The 15,749-nt window shown below is 39.2% G+C and overlaps 1 long non-coding RNA gene across 3 annotated transcripts in view; it reads right to left on the bottom strand.

Moving 5' to 3' along the window:
• LOC144302952 (uncharacterized) overlaps positions 1–15,749 on the bottom strand; it is a 56,039-nt gene that overhangs the window by 11,597 nt on the left and 28,693 nt on the right. For 2 of the 3 annotated variants that reach the window (XR_013369947.1, XR_013369949.1), the window contains one exon: positions 12,312–12,419. This is a non-coding gene — a long non-coding RNA (uncharacterized LOC144302952). The remainder of the gene's footprint in view (positions 1–12,311; positions 12,420–15,749) is intronic. The other variant, XR_013369948.1, reaches the window with a different exon arrangement.

The following is a 15,749-nucleotide window of genomic DNA, read 5'->3' as shown; positions in this document are numbered from 1 at the left end:
ATGGTTTATCTATCTTATTAATTCTTTCAAAGAACCAACTCCTTGTTCTGTTGATCTGTTCCACAGTTCTTCTGGTCTCGATTTGGTTGAGTTCTGCTCGAATCTTTATTAACTCTCTTCTTCTGCAGGGTGTAGGATCTATTTGCTGTTTTTTCTCTAGCTCCTTTATGTGGAAGGTTAGCTTTTGTATTTGAGTTCTTTCCAGTTTTTTAATGGATGCTTGTATTGCGATGTATTTCCCCTTAGGACTGCTTTTGCTGCATCCCAAAGAGTTTGAACAGTTGTATCTTCATTCTCATTAGTATGTATGAATCTTTTTAATTATTCCTTAATTTCCTGGTTGACCCTTTCATCTTTTAGCAGGATGGTCATTAACCTCCACGTGTTTGAGGTCCTTCCAAACTTCTTGTTGTGATTTAGTTCTAATTTCAAGGCAGTATGGTCTGAGAATATGCAGGGGACGATCCCAATCTTTTGGTATCGGTTCAGACCCGATTTATGACCCAGTATGTGGTCTATTCTGGAGAGAGTTCCATGTGCACTTGAGAAGAATGTGTATTCAGTTGAGTTTGGATGTAAAGTTCTGTAAATATCTGTGAAATCCATCTGGTCCAGTGTATCATTTAAAGCTCTCGTTTCTTTGGAGATGTTGTGCTTAGAAGACCTATCGAATATAGAAAGAGCTAGATTGAAGTCCCCGAGTATAAGTTTATTATTATCTAAGTATTTCTTCACTTTGGTTATTAATTTATTTAAATATTTGGCAGCTCCCACATTCGGGGCATATATATTGAGGATTGTTAAGTCCTCTTGTTGGATAGATCCTTTAAGTATGAGATAGTGTCCCTCTTCATCTCTCACTACAGTCTTCGGGGTAAATTTAGTTTATCTGATATAAGGATGGCTACCCCTGCTTTCTTTTGAGGACCATTCGAATGGTAAATGGTCCTCCAACCTTTTATTTTCAGGTTGTAGGTGTCCTTCTGTCTAAAATGAGTCTCTTGTAGACAGCAAATAGATGGGTCCTGCTTTTTTATCCAGTCTGAAACCCTGCGCCTTTTGATGGGGTCATTAAGCCCATTCACGTTCAGAGTTACTATTGAAAGGTATGAGTTTAGTGTCATCATGATATCTATTCAGTCCTTGTTTTTGTGGATTGTTCCACTGAACTTCTTCTTAAAAGGGAATTTTAAGAGTCCCCCTTAAAATTTCTTGCAGAGCTGGTTTGGAGGTCACATATTCTTCAGTTCCTGCCTGTCTTGGAAGCTCTTTATCTGTCCTTCCATTTTGAAGGAGAGCCTTGCTGGATAAAGTATTCTTGGTTGCATGTTCTTCTCATTTAGGACCCTGAATATATCCTGCCAACCCTTTCTGGCCTGCCAGTTGTCTGTGGAGAGGTCTGCTGTTACCCTAATACTCTTCCCCATAAAAGTCAGGGATTTCTTGTCTCTTGCTGCTTTAAGGATTTTCTCTTTATCTTTGGAATTTGCAAGCTTCACTATTAAATGTCGAGGTGTTGAACGGTTTTTATTGATTTTAGGGGGGGATCTCTTTATTTCCTGGATCTGAATGCCTGTTTCCCTTCCCAGATTAGGAAAGTTTTCAGCTAGGATTTGTTCAAATACATATTCTGGCTCTCTGTCCCTTTCAGCGCCCTCGGGAACCCCAATTACACGTAGGTTTTTCTTCCTCAGGCTGTCATTTATTTCCCTTAATCTATCTTCATGGACTTTTAATTGTTTGTCTCTTTTTTTCCTCCGTTTCCCTCTTTGCCATCAACTTGTCTTCTATGTCACTCACTTGTTCTTCCACCTCGTTAACCCTCGTCCTTAGGACTCTAGTTTGGATTGCATCTCATTCAATTGATTTTTAATTTCTGTCTGATTGGATCTAAATTCTGCAGTCATGAAGTCTCTTGAGTCCTTTATGCTTTTTTCTAGAGCCACCAGTAGCTGTATAATAGTGCTTCTGAACTGGCTTTCTGACATTGAATTGTAATCCAGATTTTGTAACTCTGTGGGAGAGAGGACTGTTTCTGATTCTTTCTTTTGAGGTGAGGTTTTCCTTCTAGTCATTTTGCTCAGTGCAGTGGCCAAAAACAAGTTGTATTGGGAAAAGGAGAAAAAGAGAGGAGAGAAAGAAGGAAAGAAAAGAGAAAAAGAAAAAAGAAAAAAGAAAAAAAGAGAAGAAAAAGAGAAAGAAAAAGAAAGAAAGGGGAAAAAAGGGGTGGGAGAAGCAAACAAATCAAAAAGAAAAAAAAAAACACGGGGGAGTATCTTCTGATTCTGTATACTTTAAGTCCCTTGACTTCCCCTGGAACTTGTCTGTCTAGGTGGTCTTCTGAGGGAGGGGCCTGTTGTGCTGATTTTCAGGTGTTAGCAGTTGGGGGAGCTGCTGTGCCCCTGCCTGGTGCAGGGCTCAGTGGGGGTTGTTTACCCCGTGAGGCCCCCGGAGGAACAACCGCAGTGGCGGGGCCAGCTCTGGAGCCCTGGAGTCAGCTCCCGCAGTCACCACGGAGCTCTCGGTCTGCAGGGCCTGGAGGCTCCGGGCGGGGCCGCTGATCTGCTCAGCTCGGGGCAGGAGCGTCCTCGCTGTCCTGGGCCCTCCCGGCCTCTGCCTGTCCCGGGGGAGGCCGGATCCTGGGCTGTGTCCCGGTGCCCTGTGCTCCGGGGCCTGCGCTGTTGGATTCGCGCTCCCGCCCCGCAGCCCCCTCCGCGGAGCCTCTTCCTCTGCCCGAGCCCCCCGAGCTGCTCCCGCCCCGCAGCCCCCTCCGCGGAGCCGCCCCCGAGCCCCCCGAGCTGCTCCGGGTCCCGCCGTGCGCGCTGCAGCCCTTAGGGAGCTCGGCGCATCTCCGGGGCGCAGGTGTCTGTTACTGTCCCGGGAGCCCGAGGGCATCCCCGCCCTCCTGGGTCCTGCTCCACCTCCCCGCGAGCCCCTTTCCGCCCGGGAAGGTCGGTGCAGCTCCTGCGTCTCCGGGACGGGGCTCTCCTGTCCTGGGGACACTCGCCCCGGCCTCAGCCCGGCTCCTCGCGGGGCCCCTCCCCCTTGGAGGCCTTTTGTTTCTTTATTTCTTTTTCCCCGTCTTCCTACCTTGATAGAAGCGGGAACTCTTCTCACTGCAGCATTCCAGCTGTTCTCTCTTTAAATCTAGGCCGAATTCGTAGATTTCAGGATGATTTGAAGGTTATCTAGGTAGTTTGGTGGGGACAGGTGATTTGGGGACCCTACTCTTCCGCCATCTTGCCCCTCCCCCCAAAAATATTTTAATTAGATTCTTCCCAAGGTCTTTAGAATCCCATCCCATTTATTTTATTTTATTTTTTGGAATCTTTTGCAATATGGTACATCAGTGCTGAGGTGTCTGCACAGAGTCATGTGTAATCACCTCAGGAGAATGCCTCTGTGTGTGGTTTCTCACACAGTGACCTGTCCTGTGACAAAACAGGAGATCATGACAACTAAAAAACCAGTGATTTTGCCCTGAGTATAGTCAAAGAAAAACAGATTTTTCCACCAATGGATCAGTTTGTTTCCCATTCGTAGAGGATAAGTTCTTTGTAGGCTATTCAGGAACAAATTGAGCACTTGGTCAATGCAAAATGAAAAATGTCAATGAATTATTTTTTTAAGACATTAAAGAGGTGGATTTTTTTCATGCATCCAGGAAAATATGTCCATCTTCTTGTAATTTTATACACAGCTGCAGGGAATTACCTAGGGTGTTTCATTAGCAACACATACAATAATCCTTCAACACTGCAGGATCATAACCCACCTAATACAATCTTGTTCTCTTCCTAAGCAATCTGGGGATGAGCAATAAAATAATGATTTTTATTTTCATTTTTAATCTTTAGAAATCCTCCTTTATGCCTACTCTGCTCCAGTTATCTGATGCCTATTCACAGCCAAGCAGAAGTGGTCATTCTGACAGTAGTTCTCAAAGTGTGGTCCTCCAGCTAGTAGTAGCAGCATCACCTGGGAATGTTAGAAATGCAAATTACCAGGCACTACCCTACACCTGCTGTGTGAGACATTCCAGGCCCTTCTGCATTTTGCAAGCCCTCCAACTGATTTTTATAATCGTTTGAGTCAGAACCACAATATGTACTCTACAGTACTATACTTTATATTCCTTCACTTTCTGTTCACTCTTTCTCCCACAGATCCTTCCAGCCTCATCTCTTCCTCAGAGCTTGGTCTTAGTTCCTTTCATCCTCCTTGCCTGCATGCTTCTCCAAGGAGATCTCACTCATTTCTTAGTGAGATGCCACCCATTTCTAAAGAAAAAAAAACTATTTATTAACAACATGGTGATAATTAGCTGATAGCAATAGCCTCTTCCAGACTTCCCAGTAAATGCCAAATCTCACCTCAATGGCCTGTTCTTTTCAGATGTTTCTCTAATGCTGAATGGACTCATATTAAATCTCCTATCTAATAGTAATAAAAGTTAACCCTCGTTGAGTAGTTATTATGTACTGTTCTGAACACATGCATGTATTATCCCATTTAATCCTCACTACAACTCTATGAGGTAGGTAACATTAATAGTCCATTTTACAGATAAGCAAATTGAGGCACATAGCACAACGTTGTTCAACCAGCAAGTAGTGGAGAGCATATTAAAAACGAAATTGCCTAAAAAGATTGTTACTCAGCAAGGAAGAAAAACTAGTCTTATAAAGCAAACAGGAAATTAAGGACTTTTCCTTCTGCCACATGAAGACCGTAATGGAATTTTTTCCTAAAAGATTATTTTAGAAAGCAGGAGATGCACCATAAAATTATATATATACTAAATTTGGGGGGGAAAGTCCCCCAGGCAGTGACCTTTATTACCAAGATTGAATTTAGAAGCCAATTTTTACAGCTCAGTTAGAAACTGCTAAATCCAGTCACTTATATAATAGAAATGCTGACATGACCTTAATTCTAGAGGTGCAAAGGGTATAATTGAATTTAAGAACAATGCACCTCATCCATTAAAGTCATTAAATAGATCGTAATAATCTGACACATTTGGTAAGTACTACATGAAAGTGGTTAACAATGGTAATGCAAATGAAATGAGCTTACACTATTAGCTACTGCATTTTAGGTTGTGTTTGCCAAATATAACATTAAGTTATAATACAGTCATTTAGAAAATGTTATGGAAATATATTTAAATGTTCCTGAACATGATGTCAACATAAAGAAAGAGAATGTTAGAATCTACAGGATATTGCCAAGTGCCTATGTGTAATTTAGATAGCTTATATTTACAGTTTATAGAATTAAACTTAATCAGAAATACATCTGTTTGACCCAAACTTCTGGAGTTGCTCTGGTGACATAGTGTATCTGATTGAAAAGCATATATAGAAATGCCAACTAAATGCCAAAGTTGGAACATTCCTCCACATATATGCATACTTGGCACTGCTGAGGAAAAACATCCAGATGTTTGGCATCATACAACCAAATGCCTAAATCCAAGTGAAATCATGAGTTAAACACATATTTAGGGGGCTTAATCAATGTAGACATCCAGTCAGGCTCATTCTAGCTCAAACAAAATAAAACAAAGCCAAAACAAAATTTCTTGAGGGCAGGGCTAGAGATCTGAATTTTCCACTTATATTGTCTCAATTCTTCATTTAATCTGACTATTTATAAGACCAGTAATGAAGGGAAGTATGCTTCCCTTACTGGATAGGGAATCCAGTAGTGCAAAACCTTATGGGCTTCAGAATTCCAACAGTTATTTTAACCAGATCTTCTGTTTATCTCTTTATGCAAATGCTAATATAACAAACAAGAATTAATAAATACAAATATATCTAATAAATTATCCAGGTTCTTACCTGTTGGTCACAATAATTGCAATTATATTCAAATGTCTTATGTTAGATTTATATATGGGCAACAAGCCATGGATGTGGATATATGTATTTATATAAAAAATATATAACACAGTGACATAAAATTGAAAAGGTCAAAAATCGCTATCGTAGTAAAATAAATAAAAAATTAAGGATTTAAATTGAATATAAGTGATGCAATTAGTGTGATAGAGTAATTACAAAAATGGCTCCAGTTTTCCCTCTTCTTACAACATGTCTATACAGCTCCTCTCATCATGATGTTGCATTTATTTGTCCCACCTCTTGAACTGAACTGTCCTGCATCTTGCTTTGGCCTCTAGAATATGGTTGACATAATGGGGTGCCATACTTAGCAGAGCCCTCAAGAGGCATTATACACACACATTCCTGTTCCTTTGTCCTGAGAACAATTCTGAGCTAGCCTACTGAAGAATAAGAGATCATGTGAATGAGAACCAAATTATTCCAGCTAGGGTCATCCTAACCCACCAGTTTATCACAGATGCATAAGCAAGCCCAAGAATAGCTGAGCCTGGCACAGACCAGCACAATCTACATAGCTAATCTGTAGGCTTATGGCAAATAATAAATGGTTGTTTCAAGCCAACAGGTTTGAGGTAGTTTCTTGTGCAGCAATAGAAAACTGACATAATTGGTGTCAGACAATATTTCTATAGCAAAACAATGCAAACAGTATGATAATCTCTAAATATTAATGGTCCTTAAATTTACATACATTTGATATTTTTTAAAGATTTATTTATTTATCTGAGAGAGAGAGAGGAAAGGGTGGAGTGGGGCAGAGGAAGAGATAATCTTAAGTAGACTCCCCACTGAATGGGGAGCACACTGTGGGGCTCGATTCCAGGACCCCGAGATCATGACTTGAGCCAAAACCAAGAGTCAGACCCTCAGCCAACTGAGCCACCCAAAGTGCCCCAGCATACATTTAATATTTTTTAATGTACTGTCACAGACTTGGCTTGATAAAGAAGACAAATGTGATTATCCCAATTTTAAAGATAAGCTAATTGAGACAGGAAAATTAAATCATACAGCCAGCTATTACTGAGGTGAGGAGGGGTATAAGGATAGATTGAAATGTAGAATCCAGTTCTCCTCTCTCTAAATCCACATCAATTTCCAATAATCCTTATGATCTTAACTGGCTTCACTGTGAATTTGACTTAAGAATTAAAAAATACCAGCATCGAGGTGCTCCAGCTAATATGGCAAGTTCTATTTTTACCATTAGGAAACTAGAGTATCACTACCTCTAATAAATCCACTAAAACAAAAAGTGAGAAGATCCCTAAAATCTACAAGAAACATAATATTAATTGTTGTTTTTGTTGTTACTGTTGTTTTGGTTATTGAATGCCTTAGGCTTAAATGATGCTTACCCTTTATGGAGATAAAAAGGGTGCAGGAAGAAAATTCCCCTTTCTAACTTTGGTGTCAACCTTCGGACTACTTAATAAACCAATTAAATGAAAGATTCAGAAAGTACCAATCTTTACCCTGAGATAACCACTGAGCAATCAATGATAATTAAAAAAATCAATTGGTCTTCTGTAGTAATTAAATTTGTCCACTTAGATATAATTGATATTGTTCACAACTAATTATCCAAGTAAAGGCTCTGAGGGACTTTTAGAGACTAAAGGATTGAGCCAAAGATTCGTCCTAATTTGAAATTGGACTGACTGCATGTTTTCTCAAAAACTGATTAAGTCTTCCCTAGAAACATAATATTGAACTAACTCAAATACAGTCAGGAAATCAGTATTTCATTAGAGGCAGTTTAGCATACTATCTAGTCATCTCTATGTGACCATGGGCTAATCACTTAGTCCCTGTGTTTCAGCTCTTATCCATAAAATGGAAATAATACCAGTGTCTACCTCATGGAGTTGTTATAAGCATAAATTAGTAGTGAAGTGTTTAGAACAGCAAGATGTGTGTTGATATTAATATTAATCATCCCTTAGGACTCTTTAGAAAGAATGTAAGATAGTCACCAATCACAAGTTTGTTCCATTGTTTTAGTTTCACTTGTGTCTAATTCCTGTGAACAGTTTACATTCAAGGATTACTACTGCCCTTTCCCACATCTGAGATTCGGTTGTTCTTCTTGGGATAAAAGATGGCTAAAATGGGGGAAAGGGAAGTTCACATTTGCTGTGTGGCATATCTGATTACAGTTATTAAGCCAATCCTCTCTTCTGTTTCATAAGCAATTCATTTCTCAGCACCAGAGGGGAGGAATAATAATAAAACACAGAATAATCTTATCACTGATGCTTAGCACTTGTATAATCACTTAAAAAAGTGGCAGAGCAATTTACTACAGCCCTCAAGCGGCCTAAATGACATGTTAGCAAGTTATATAGATATGCTATTATCTATTTATTCTGATATTCAATGCAAAAATGTCAAGGAAATCCCTACTTAAGTATACTAAATTACCGACTCCTGGGGCTAGAAAGTACTTGGAGAAGCTATTAGCTATTGAACCTATCTCCTGATAAGAATCTATGGCCTATATAGATAGGAACCTTCCCAAAGTCTAGAGAAGGCTATTAAACTATCTTCTACATTAAGATCCTCACTCTTTCAGGAAATTCTTTTCAAGGTATTCTGGCTTCAGCTGAAGTACATGTGCATTTGTTCTATCATTTGACAGAATTAAAACAGTTGGTCAGCCTTCTGACCCATGCAGCATTTCCTTGAATTCTCTCCTTTGTCCCAGACCTGTATTTCCCAGTACCAATATGACAGCTTCATCTGAATGACATCCACTTATCCTATAAGGATTACTATCTTATATCCTATAAGGTCACTGTCTTCTAATATGAGATTAAATTAAGAATATTTTATGCACTATGATTCTGAAAATGCAGGAATTATCACTTGAGCTTTGCAGTCCAGCTATTCCTTCTCCTACCTTCCAAAATACCCATCAGTCTAATAAGCATTAAGAAAAAAAAATGTCCCTGAGGTCAGATACTTCTCTATTGTTAAGCAACCTGGACAAGAATCAGAACTTGATGGGGTGCCTAGGTGGCTCAGTCAGTTAAGTGTCTGCCTTCAGCTTGGGTCATGATCCCAGGGTCCTGGGATAGAGCCACCTGGCTAACTCCCAGCTGAGCTGGGGAGTCTGCTTCTCTCTCTACCCCTCCCCCGCTCATTTTCTCTCTCTCTCTCTCTCTCTCTCTCTCTCAAATAAGTAAATGAAATTTAAAAAATAAAAAAAGAATCCCACATGAGCCAGAGGACCAGCAACATATCATAAGAGCACACTTCATGGCACATTGTAGGTCCTAAGTAAATGCAAAATTAAATACAAGTAGATGTATGAGTGAAATATAATAAAAAACTATCAGATTTTTTTTTTAGAGTTTATTTCTTTTTTATTTTTAAGTGATCTCTGCACCCACCGTGGGGCTCAAACTCATAACCCCAAGGTCAAGAGTTGCACATTCCACCAACCAAGACAGCCAGGTGGACTAAACTGTCAGGTTTCTACATATATTTCTTAATTAAGGAATTCTAGCACTAAACAATTGGAAACAACCTGATGTATTATGTAAGGGAAACCAGATTTTGATTTTTGATGATATTAAGAAGATGGTTTCAAAATGGGAGATTGAGCACATGCTGTGTGGCATATCTGATTACAAGTTCCCAGTGTCATTAAAATTCATATTTATTAGTATATATTGAGCCAGAAAACAAGAAAAGGAGCCAGTATAGACCAAAAAGTTGCAAGAACTATTAGAGGAAAAAGTAGGACAAAGACTAGTAGAGAAAAAAAAAAAATAGGGAAATCTATAGCCCAAATCATCAAAAGGTAAGAAAAGTCCTTCCTTAGGCTCAATTTGGGAATCAAGGTTAAGTAAACATTGAGTCACTAATCAAAGCCATTAATTTTAAAACTTCATTTGGAATAATAGGGCAGGTTGCATTTTTCTCCACTTCTATGCAAGCAGAATATATAAAGCTGACATCTGGTTTTTGTTCAAAAAGAAAACACCGAAACTTTCAAGAAATCACTCTAGCTTTCAAAAGTAGAAAAGGGGCAAGGGCAGGGGGCTTGCATTAGGCACTTTGGTTCAATTGTGCATGCCTAGCAAGTCAACATGCTAATGTATACATTGTATATTCAAAAAACACCATAAAACTCTGCCCATAGAAGGAGATCTTAGTATCATAAAGAGCTAAAGGCAACTTCAGGACAACTCAAGGGGGCTTCTGAGAAGGTCTTTGGCTTGAATCAGTCTCAAACTGGCTTATGTATGGAGCTATCAGGCAAGACACCTAACTTCTCCTTGACTAAAACTGTTGGTTTTGCAAAATGACACACATTCCTTCCCTGCTTTCATTTTGTCTTTTCCCTTCCTCTCTTCTGATAGCTTTAAGCCTTCTTAATTTCCCACTGCTTCCTAACACAAGGATTTCCAGAGGAAAAGAGATACTAACATAAAATCAAAGTTTAGTAAATTCTTGTAATCTTAAATTCAAGCTAGAAATACCACTGAAGAGTTCATGATACATTTCTCTTTTTAGGAAATTATGTATTTCCAGCTATCTCTGCTGTAAAAGCTAAGCAATAGCCAACCCAGGAGCAGTGAGCACCACTCCTAAACTTGCTGTGGCCTCTAAACATGATTTCTCCCTGGTAATTTACAGGTTTGGGACAGGAACTGTAGCAGTTGAGTCTGAACATTCTGTCATCAAGAAAGTAAAGAAGCTATCAAAAACTGTTGGTGAGTGTGGAGGGGTCATGTCAAAGGGTTCATAGGCCAACCTGAGGAAGTTTCTCCTGGCAAAAGATGGAAATCACTAAAAATGACTACTGCCATGGATTGCAAACACATCAAATATGTTAAAATCCACGAGTTTATGATATTTTTTAAAAATCACAATTCTTAAATCTGGTAAGTACAAAGAATTAAGCATTTATCTATTTATTCTTTTTTTTTTTTTCTTAGAATCAAGCATTTAACCTGCCTTTTTTGTATTGAGTACTTCAGAGCACTGCCCTGATTCCCCTTCAAGACTGAGACACTAATTTAGCTGTCTGGAGCCTCAACTGCTAAAGGTTCCCAGCAGAGCCTTCCTCAGGAATTGCCTTTGGATGAAGGTTGTTGTTTTACCAGAGAATACATTCTCAATCCAGAGGCAGCCCACAAACAACGATTTGTCAACGCAAGGGTAGGCACAGTCTCAATTCTGAAGAGTTTTCCCAGCTTCAAAGCTTTCTGTGGGATTGGCTGAGTCTTCCTTTTCAACTCCTTCACTGTTCAACCACTCCTTCACCCAGTCCCTGCTTTCCTCTCTCTCTTACAGGTGTTGTTCCCTAGAACTCTCTTCTATAAGTCCGATAGGCAACCTCCACCTCAAAGTCTGTTTCCTAGGGACTGATCTATGACATGTACTTACATATATATGGGTACGTATATATCTTAATGTAACAAAACAATCGATGAGGGAAAGTTTTCTCAATAATAAATAGAAAAAGAATGATGTAGTAAAACAAACACCATTTTGCAGATTTCTAGTTAAATAATGGATTTAGGCAATGATCATCAATGGTCTCTGATATCACAAAAATTAGATATTATATACCTCATAATACACACACCATTTACCAGTACTCTTGAAAAAAATTTAACCTGAATTAGACTACATCTGCACATCCAACTACCAGTTTATAAAAAATACAGAGACAGAGGGTCATGTTAAATAATACTATGGGGATATAGTTTTAAAAATCTGGAATGTAGAAGATTCAACTGGATAACCAAGTTTCTTCAATAAATAGGAAGAAACCTACCTATAAATTACAACAAAGAGATTTTGGTTTCTGGTCTCTGATTCAAAAAATTACACACATATAAAGATTATAAAACAATCAGAGAGGGCAGCCCAGGTGGCTCAGCAGTTTAGCACTGCCTTCAGCCCAGGGTGTGATCCTGGAGATCTGGGATCAAGTCCCACGTCAGGCTGCCTGCATGAAGCCTGCTTCTCCCTCTGCCTGTGTCTGTTCCTCTCTCTGTGTGTGTGAATAAATAAATAAAATTTAAAAAAAGAAACAATCAGAGAAATCTGAACCCTCATTTGATATTTGATAATATTAAAGAAATACTATTCACTGTTTTAGGTATGATTATTTTTATAGATATATTTTTATTTTTTTTCTCTTTTTACATATATATACTGAAATATTTATCATTGAAATGATTCAAGGCCTGGGATTTGGTCTAAAATAACTGAAGTGGTGGTGGGGAGGCAGATGGTAGTATAGTTAAAACAATGCTGGCCAGAGGTGGTAACTATAGGAGGTGGCTAATGTGATACAAGGAAGTTCATAAAAATACTTTTCTTTTTGTATACACCCGAAACTTTTCAATAAAAAGTAAAATAACATGGGGGTACCTGGGTGTCTTTGTTGGTTGTGTCTAACTCTTGATCTCATTGTGCATCTTGATCTCAGGATTGTGAGTTAAAGCTCCACATTGGGCTCCACACTGGGCACAGAGCCTACTTTAAAAAATAAAATAAAATAAAATAAAATAAAATAAAATAAAATAAAATAAAATACCACTTAGTGCTAAGCAGAATGAATGAAATGCAGTACCCAAGATTTTCCACGTGTAAAGTTGTGGTTTATTGCCTTCAAAGAAAACATAGTAATAGATGGTACTGAACTATAATACAATAAAATGACCATAATGATCAAAATCCTATTGACTTAAGGTTAAAACACAGAAGAGCCCCCCCCCTCAAATGCCATGAAATAATTGACCAGATAAATTAAATCTTAATCTCCTATATGAAAATATGAGTAAAAATGAAGGGCTATTTTGAATTTATTTATTTATTTATTTATTTATTTATTTATTTATTTATTTATTTATTTATTTTTGAGAGAGAGAGTACACACTGGTTAGGGAGGGGAATGCAGAGAGAGAGAGAGGGAGAGAGAGAGAGGGTGAGGGAGAGAGAGAGAGAGAAAGAGAGAGAATCCTAGGCAGGCTCCACCCTGAAATCATGATCTGAACTGAAACCAAGAGGTTTAACTGACTGAGCTACCCAGGTGCCCCAGGGCTATTTTGAAGAGAAATGTAATTTTAAAAGACTAAATGATAACATTCAACTCATATAAACAATAATACTAGAGAATTAACATTTTTAAAAAAACATTTTATTTTTTACTATGGAATAATTAGAACAGAACTAAGCGAGGGAAAAGGAGATGCCTTCCATTAAAGTTTGCCTGACAAAATATAAGATACCAAGTTAAATTTGGATTTCAGATATAAATAACAAATAATTTCCTAATGTATGTCCCAAATATTTTTATTTGCTATATCTGGCAACTCTACTTCAAATTCTTTATTTTTTCCAGTTTTATTGAGATGTAATTGATATACAACTTTGAGTGAGTTTAAGGTGTACAGTGTGATGATTTGATTTATGTATATATTATGAAATGCTTTCACTTGTTTTTTTCAGTTGATTTTTTTCTTCCACCATTTGATTACCTGTCCTAAAATGTTATCCATATGGTGCTTCATTAAGGAAACTATTATTTAAAATCTCTCATGTTAAGAATCCAAAGGAGATTTCTAGCACTGTCACCTTGGAGATGGCAGCTCTGGTACAGGTATTTAATTTTGAGATCTCAAAATACCAGCAGAAAAATTATCCCCTAGAGAATCAGGAATCTGGAAAGTGTTTTTGACAGATCCACCACACTTAACACCAGCAAATGCTGCTACCTTGTTCTTTCTCCTCCTCCCCTTCCTCTTGAAATAACACACAAACTGTATTAATCAACCAGATAATGGCGGTGGTGAGTGAGGGTTGATGAGAGCTCCATTGTACTGACTGTGCTGACTTAACCAGACATATGGCTTGAGGTGGGAAAAATAGGAACCAGAATGTGGCCTCTAAGTCCCAAACACAGCCCTTTGGAGATGACCCCATTTCTCCTACATCTCCACGACTGTGCACTCATATTTATATTTTTAAAGTACTTTCCTACACTTCCCTTTCCTACTCAGAAAAGCTCTGAGAGATAAAGACACTAAGCAACTAGTCAAAAGTCACACACCTCATGCTCCTGATTCTCATCTCGGGATTCTTGGCATCATAATCTGTATAAAGTTGAGCTCTAGTAGAGTTAGGGATTCTGTCCCTAACTGATCACAGTTCCAGTCCCAACCTTTGATCCTTCTAGGTGACGGGCTCACTAAGTACAGAGTTTCACATTCTCAGCTCAGCTCATTCAATCCCCAATACAGACTGGACAAACATTGAATTCACCATAAGGAAACAATGAGGGACAAGCGAGAAAAAGTCCCTGCTTTCCCTGAGCTCACAGTATAGGGGGAAATAGGCAATTAGATATGTAGTAACAATAAAATGTGATGAGTGCTAGCACAGGGTTGTCAGAACATACATTAAGAGTCTCTAACCTCGGGCTAGATGGTACTGGGGGGTGAGGGGGGCTCAGCTGTTTAGTGCCGCCTTCAGCCCAGGGCATGATCCTGGAGATCCGGGATCAGGTCCCACGTCAAGTGTCCTGCGTGGAGCCTGCTCCTCCCTCTGCCTGTGTCTCTACCTCTGTGTGTGTGTGTCTCATGAATAAAAAGAAAAAAAAAAGTGTCTCTAACCTTTATGTTGGGGAAGCCTCCCAAGAAAGGAATGCTTAAACTAAGACCTGCAAGACTAATAATAATATAGGTGAAGGGAAAGAAGATCAGAGAGAGCAGAAGAGTGTTCCAAGCAATGGGATTAGATGTGCAAAGATAGGGAGGAGAGAAAAGGTGATGTGGGCATGGTGTCTGAGGCAAGGAAGACCAAAGTATGGGGATGCATGAATCAGGTCAATGATTTGTTCCTCTTCAAGCCAGTATATTTAATATATTTGGTAAATATTTTACTTAGAGAAGAAGTTGATTAGCCTGGGGAAAAATTAGCAGAGAGGACACTGGTGGCCCCTCAGCTATTCCTCTGTAGTCCTACAGAGGGACACTCTTTGGCCCCAAAAGTGCAATCTCTCTCAGCCTAATAAAAGGTCTATACCTAGCAGGACCTGCCCTCCTTAGAACCAGTTTAATGACTGTCTTTTTACTGAACTAAACTCTGGAAGGTGGCAGTGGGGTGGTGGTGCTTATGCCCTCTTCCATACTACCGCAAGAATCTTCAACCATAAATCTTCAATCAGTTCAGTCCTTGCTGATGAGTTCTAGTAAAAACCATTTCCTCTATCTTGGTACATTCACGTTTTACTTTAGCATCCTTTCCAACTGACCAGCTTTCTGACGGTGTGAGAGAGACAAATGAATCTGAAGAATCTACAAGGACCATGAATAGGGAGTTTCATGCAGAATGTGAAGTCAAAGGTTCCTCCCCCAGGAAATCTCACTCACAAGGCTGGGTCTTCAGGCCTGTGCACAAGAACACAGCCTGCCTCCTTGCTGACTTAGGAGTAGCACTGTCAGATGAAGCAGGGATCCTTGCCCTGACAACAAATCAACAAGGCTTTTAAGAATATAGATGCCTTGGGACTCCTGGGTGGCTCAGTGGTTGAGCGTCTGCCTATGGCTCAAGGTGTGATCCTGGGGTCTGGGGATCAAGTCTCACATCGGATTCCCCGCATGGAGCGTGCTTCTCCCTCTGCCTGTGTCTCTGCGCCTCTCCCTCTCCCTCTCTCTCTCTCTTCCTCATGAATAAATAAATAAAATCTTAAAAAAAAAGTATATAGATGCCTTGGTCCCATTGCTAACCTACTAAATCAGAATTTCCAGGGACAGAATTTAGGAGTTCGCATTTTCAACATTCTTCTTGAGTGAATCTGAGGTAAAC

This window comes from Canis aureus, chromosome 32 (genome assembly GCF_053574225.1).
Source record: "Canis aureus isolate CA01 chromosome 32, VMU_Caureus_v.1.0, whole genome shotgun sequence".
Taxonomy (NCBI): domain Eukaryota; kingdom Metazoa; phylum Chordata; class Mammalia; order Carnivora; family Canidae; genus Canis; species Canis aureus.
Note: the sequence above shows the minus strand (reverse complement) of the source record. Positions and strands in the feature narration are given on the sequence as shown.